The 7,160-nt window shown below is 32.2% G+C and overlaps 1 long non-coding RNA gene across 1 annotated transcript; it reads right to left on the minus strand.

Moving 5' to 3' along the window:
* Positions 1-292: 292 nt before the first annotated feature.
* On the minus strand, positions 293-4,252 carry LOC142340828 (uncharacterized). Its single transcript, XR_012759093.1, has 2 exons — positions 3,782-4,252; positions 293-559 (listed from the first exon to the last, which is right to left on the minus strand). It is a non-coding gene; the product is annotated as an uncharacterized LOC142340828 (long non-coding RNA).
* Positions 4,253-7,160: the final 2,908 nt, after the last annotated feature.

Below are 7,160 nucleotides of genomic sequence, written 5' to 3' on the forward strand. Positions count from 1 at the left end.
ATGAACAAAATCAGAGGCAAAAGGCCTAGAAAAAAAGATAAATTGTTAAAATTTGAACAGAACGTTATTAACCTTTTACCCTCAGTACCTCTGCTAGATGGTCGAAAAAAGTCCTCAAATCAGTCTATCCCGACAATGGCTGTAGGTTTAAGTTTACTTTTAAAGTAAGCAAAATTGTACGGAAAAATTGACAAAAATTCTGCTTGAAAGTGCCAAAAATTGACAATTGATTTCACAATAGCAAGATGAACAGTTGTTGATTTAGCAAATTTACTGAAATTTTGAACAAATACACAAGTAAAAAAAGGTTAAATTAGCCTATTAGCAAAACAACGTAAGTAAACCTTTGATAACTCTTCGAAAAGAACAATATTCAGAACGTCTCCAACTGAAAAATAAGACGTTGCATGGTTTCTAAAGCTCCAATACCGCCACATTCAGGATTCTCCGCGAAATAAATTGACACGTACAAATTCGACTGAACATAATAACACTCGAATAAATTTTGCTCTTAACATCAATGTGGGTCGGAGCAAACAGTTTTGGGCAGCAAACTTTTCTGAAATAGCAACACAATTAACGTCGTTCGAGAATTTAATCCTGAGTCAAATAAAAACTTTGTTTTCAATAGAGAGCTGATTAGAAGCATATTGTTTTGCAAAAATTAGTGAAAAATTTTAGCTTAACAAAACACTTTCACCTTTTAAGGTAAAAACTGGACAGGTGAGAGAATTTGCTGGACTAACGCACATTATCAAGGCCACCTGCTAAAATAAACTGTTAAACTGAAGGGTAATGCGTGGTCCATAAAACCACGCGACCGTAATCAGTTTGTTAGTATTCGACAAAACAAAACGTGCACTCATTGTATTGCAATGAGTCTTCTTGTTTGTCTTAAATCAAAACCTTACTCCAATTACATTTTCAAATAAGCAAAGCTGAAAAATAATTAATATTCAATTGAAATTCAATCACATTTCAATCACAATAACATCGCCGTTTTTGTTCCGACACCTCCTGAGGGGGGGGGGGGGAACTATATACTCAAATGGGTTTTTTTGTTCAGACAATTTTCGCCGATCGATAGTTGAGACTGGTATCATTAGAAAGCTCGTCCAGCGTAGAATATAGAATTCAAGAGATTTTTTTGATTATCATTTTTACAGGCAAATATCGAGGTTTAAACTTCTGAGAAAAGCAGAGTGAGTTCCGTTGTTTTTATTCACATTTTCCGGAAATTTTGTCTAAAATTTCGCCAATTTCGCTAAAATTTGTTGAAATTTTTTATAATAGTGTTGTTGATTTTATTTTTAAAGACAAAAAAGTATTGTTGATTATTTTGGTTTAATTTTTAGTCAAAAATATGGGGTAAATATTTCAAAATTAAGTCTTCAAAAACAGCACGAAATAAGCTTCTTTAGTTCACTTCGATTAAATTTTCCGGAAGCACACCCCCAAACAATACTAATACAATCTTTGTAGACTCAAAAGTGGGCTATTCCTACTTCAACTTCCGTTGAAAGTGCTCTGTAACGAAAGCTTTGTCGTTTTTTGCTAACTTTACTCGTTGATTATCAAAAACCCAGAACTTATTTCTGAGTTTTTAACTATCAAATCATCTATAGTATTCGCAAAATAAAGTGTTACTAATGAACGATAAACATTAGCAGGTTCAGTTTTGGACCTACCTTTGACTGCTACAACCCAAAAAGAATTCGGATTGTATTCAGTCGGCCTTTTTTTTAATGATCTTTTTTTTTATTAATTAAAGAACAGAACACATCAAATCAAGATCAAGATTGATAGGTCCAATTGGCTGCCGGAGAAACTCCAAGCTAATGCATCTAGTTTTTAATCAATGCTTTTGGTTGTTTTGACTTATAAAAATAATTTAAAATAGCATTAAGCCATTATTTATTTAATAAATTATTTTTAAAATAAATAATGGCTTAATGCTATTTTCAATTTTGTTTTTTAATTTGCTTAACTTGTAGCATAGTGCCGCAAAGAAAGAATGCTTCTTCTTTCCACTGATTTAAATTAAAATATCTTTTACGGCTTTAAGCCTTAAATTATTGTTTTCTGGCTTTGATACTACTTGATTTCAGATTTTTTTTATTTTTAGATATTTGCCAGTTTTTCACGTTTTCTAGTTTTGTCACATTATCACAACATTGACAGTTCTCATATCATATTAATAGCGTTCAAAATCAGGCACAATTGAACATATTAAAATCCTGAAAAATATAGATGATCGATTCAACGGCTTCGACACTTCTTTCTTGAAGAATTTAATCGAATTTTTTAATTTTGTCTTCAACTGTCGTTTTTACTTTGTCGTTTTAGTCGTATGAAATTTCAGGTATAATGACATGTTTTATTGGCGTTTTATGGAAGAATAGATTAGCCGATATTCTTATATTAGTAGATAGCTGATGGCTTTCATGACTTTGAAATTAATTGTTTCCCAAAATTAAAAAAGAAACTTTTTAACTTCGCAATTGTTTTTTAATTGTCCTTTTGTTATCTAGTCTCGTTAATTTCAGGTCAAATATGACATTATTGCTGTCAATGAAAGGTGTCAAAAGAGATTGGTGTCACAAAATAAAAAATTTTGATGAATTCGTTATGACCTTACTGGCTTCGACAACGGTTTTTCACAAAATTAATTTGATTTTTGTCATATTTGACTTCCTTTTTCTAGACACACGACATATTCTGGATTATTGCAGGTCTCAAGTATTTCCTTTGGACGAAAAAACGAACCTATTTAATTATTTCATTTTGTAATTAATGGCTTTCATTACTTCGGAGGTAATTTTGTTTCGGAAAAAAATCAAAAGTATTGCTTTTTTGCCCTTTTCTTTGTTGTCTACTTGTTACCTAGTCTCATTAATGAAAGGCCACTTACTACGCAGCGTTTGATGAATTAGCAATCTAACGTAACTTGAGGGCCAAAACATGGCTTTACGGCTTCAACAGCCCTTTCTTGTTAAGTTTTAATCGAATTTTTGTTTGTTGTCTTTTTGTTGTTCTTTTTAGCCGCATAAAAAATTGAATACGACAGGCCTTAACGCCCCTCTATAGAAACATTGGTAATCGTAAACCTTTAAGATATTTTACTTGATTTCTAATGGTTTTCAATACTTTGAAGTTAATTGTTTTAAAAAAGCGAATTTTTAAACTTTACTGTTTTTGTTCTTTTTGTTAAATTGTTACCAAACCTTCTTTGCGGACTAGTCCCATATCTTTTCTGGTGATTAATAAGTTATTTTGTTAAGTTTCAGCTTTATCTCACGGTATGTTGACTTTGTTATTAAGTTTGTATTTTAAAACCGACAAAGTTTTTGATGTAATTAATGTTTGTTGTTGTTGTTTGATTTTGCTGTTCGTCTTAACTCGCTTTCTTAATATTGGCATATATCATCAATCTAGTGCATCATTTTTTACTCCACTAAATTATTTGCTTTGGAGGCTATCTTTTCGTTCATACACCATTTTTTTTTTTTGAAAAATACTTGTTATTTTTTCGATTTTTTGGGATTCCCAAAAATAATTTTTGGGTTTTTCTATCTCTTCATCATTTGGTAGACAACTATGCCTAAATTGTGGATGAGCGGGGTGGGAACCTCATTTGCGATCGCACATTACCAAGCCTTCTTGTTCTATTTTAAAACCATCATAACATACATTTTGCACCAGGCTTGAAGCCTATATGACAATGCGAGAGCTGATTTGTCATCAAGGCTTTAAATGTTGAACAGTAGAACATATAGGCTACCTCTATTGCACTTCGTCGTTTTCTTCAATCAGAGATTTATTCAGTAAGATTTTTGAACATGTCCCGCTCTGAAAAAAATGCATTTATGCGTGAGTTGAGCATGGAGCGATACATGATAAATAGGTCTGCAGTAAACAAATATTAACAGCAGAATTGAGCAGTGGGAATCTGCAGCTTTGTATCTGTGCAGACTCCTCACGTAGTGCAGACATTCATATTTGAGCAAAATGTTGGAGCCATTAGGCCAACGATTTGCAGTGTAAGTATTTACATTACATTTATTTATATACACCCCATTGTTAGAATGAGGGGTAATGCATGTCTCAAGAAGCAATGCGACCGTTCTCATTCTATCAATTTTTGACATAAATTGAACTCGTTGCTAGGCAATAAGCTTTCCAATTTGTCATATGAACACGCACAAACAAACATAGCTGGCAGATTGCCAGAATATATCCGCAATAGCTTTGTAGATCTGCAGTCTCAAAAAATAGTAAAAAAGAAAGACCAAAAAAATTCGTCTTTTCCTTGAAGGCTGATATGTTATATTTTGATTGAAAATCTGTATAAGTTTTTGCTGCCTCCATTAGCTGCTCTCTAATAAACTTCATTTAGAGTGGCACACACCCATTTGACCTTATCTCTTTGAATTAAAGTAAACAAAAACCATTTTCAAAGTGAGGAAGTCATTTTTGTGAGTGAGGCAAGTCAAGTGGGACCAAAAATTTAATCACGCAAATGAAAAAACTCGCTCCACTAAGCACGAAAAAAGACGTCACGCACGCACTTCAGTTGAAATTGCATTAACAAATGAACAAAAAGCAGATTTGAAGAGGTTGTGACGTCATATGGTTGTAACAAAAATTGCGAAAACGAAAAAAAACATAGCCGGAAAAATTCCGGAAGCCACTCGAAGCGCCATAACTTCACAAAACCTTAATTGCAGCTGGAGTCATTAACTTTGGTATTAAATCATTAACTCTCCCCAGTCTGATCTAAAATTTGGTGAAATTTAAACCACTGTCAGCAAGACAAACATAAAGCAGCAAATAATTATTTTACTGAAAACGTTTGGCAACGTTAAAAAAAGTCCAAAAGAATTAGGATTCTCAAAATACTGATAGGCTGGAAAAACGGACAGGGCTATCAATTGCCCTCAAATAATTCATGATTCTACTCTCAAAAGATTGAGAAAGATCGCGAATTCGAAAGATCGCGAAAGCAAATGCTCAAATTTAAGAATCCGAAAACCACTGCAATTCGATTTCTAATCACTGCAATTAAGACAAAAACAACACATACTTCTTCCTTGTTGTATATATGCTAGACAATATGGTTTCATGCTAATTCAAAAATAAATTAATTGCCTTATGTTATTACCTTATGAAATCAATTGCAAACCAAAGAAAGAGTAAAATTAAGAAAAAGCTGAAATCATTCAATTTTTTAAACTCTGAAAAAAGCAATATAATCAATATAAATGCAGGTTCCAGGACAAGCTAAAATGACACAAATTAGAATGTGAAGAATATGGAAACGATGTAAAGAACACCGTAACAAAGACTAATTCTTGATTTTTGAAAGTCGAAAATTAAACTAAAAAATCAAGAAGAACGAATACATCTCATTGTTCAGCATTCGACACACAGAAAAGACAACAGTCATCCGAGTCAAAGAACCTCCCTCTTAAAGAGAAAAGAAGGATTCAAGCATACGAAACATTAAAACTTTTGTAAAAAAAAATGGTCAAAAAGTTTTTAAGACTTCATTCATGAAAAAAAATAATCCTTTAACTGATTTTCAAACTTAACGCTAAAAAATATTGAAATATCATTGAAACGAAATTAAAGTCCCTCATGTTGCACAAGAAGACTATTTCTAGTAATTAAAACCAAAAAACAGACAAAAAAAATGACAAACTGTGGAAAAAAACACCAAAATCGGATTAGCATATGAACTATTTAATAAACAAATTACATCGAGGTAAAAAGAGGCGTTGAGTATATAAATTATTGAAGGGAATTTGCCCTATTAACTGATTTTCGACAAAAAGACGGCAGAAAGATCCAAAAATGAGGAAATTAATAGAAAGGCAAAATTTAAATAAAAAATCAAGAAATATGTGCCAATTTTGAACTTGAAACGCATTTTCAGGCTCTGCAAAACACTGTTGTATCAATTTCCGGAATTTACATGTCAATATAGCATTGAGTAAAAATCAGTCCTACAAAAAACCAATTTACAAAATTGGGCAATTTAGACGAAAAACCGGTTATCTATATGTGCCATTCAGTCAATGACAACTTTTCAAAGTCAAAAAGTCATTCGCTAAACGCAGCGCATGATCAAAAAACTTCTCTCGCGTAGAAGAAAATTAGTTCACACGGCATTTTTACTCACTTTCGCTTCTAGGTTAAAACAGCGTCTGAACGAATAGAAATTCCGGTTAAAAAATTAGCCGGAAGAATTCCGGAAGTGACTCGAAGCGCCAAAACTTCACAAAAAACCATAATTGCAGCTGGAGTAATTCTCTTTTGTATTAAATCAATGACTCTCCGTCTGATCTAAATCAGTCTGATCTAAAATTTGGTGAAATTTAAGCCACTGTCAGCAAGACAAAATGCAGCAAATATTTATTTTATTAAAAACGTTTGGCAACGATAAAAAGTCCAAAAGAATTAGGATGCTCAAAATACTGATAGGCTGGAAAAACGGACAGGGCTATCAATTGCCCTCAAATAATTCATGATTCTACTCTCAAAAGATTGAGAAAGATCGCGAATTCGAAAGATCGCGAAAGCAAATGCTCAAATTTAAGAATCCGAAAACCACTGCGATTCGATTTCTAATCACTGCAATTAAGACAAAAACAACACATACTTCTTCCTTGTTGTATATATGCTAGACAATATGGTTTCATGCTAATTCAAAAATAAATTAATTGCCTTATGTTATTACCTTATGAAATCAATTGCAAACCAAAGAAAGAGTAAAATTAAGAAAAAGCTGAAATTCATTTTTTTTAACAACTGAAAAAAGCAATATAATCAATATAAATGCAGGTTCCAGGACAAGCTAAAATGACACAAATTAGAATGTGAAGAATATGGAAACGATAAAAAGAACACCGTAACAAAGACTAATTCTTGATTTTTGAAAGTCGAAAATTAAACTAAAAAATCAAGAAAAACGAATACATCTCATTGTTCAGCATTCGAGACACAGAAAAGACAACAGTCATCCGAGTCAAAGAACCTCCCTCTTAAAGAGAAAAGAAGGATTCAAGCATACGAAACATTAAAACTTTTGTAAAAAAAAATGGTCAAAAAGTTTTTAAGACTTCATTCATGAAAAAAAATAATCCTTTAACTGATTTTAA

The sequence above is a fragment of the Convolutriloba macropyga genome, chromosome 6 (assembly GCF_964194025.1).
Source record: "Convolutriloba macropyga chromosome 6, txConMacr16.3, whole genome shotgun sequence".
Classification (NCBI taxonomy): Eukaryota; Metazoa; Xenacoelomorpha; order Acoela; family Convolutidae; genus Convolutriloba; species Convolutriloba macropyga.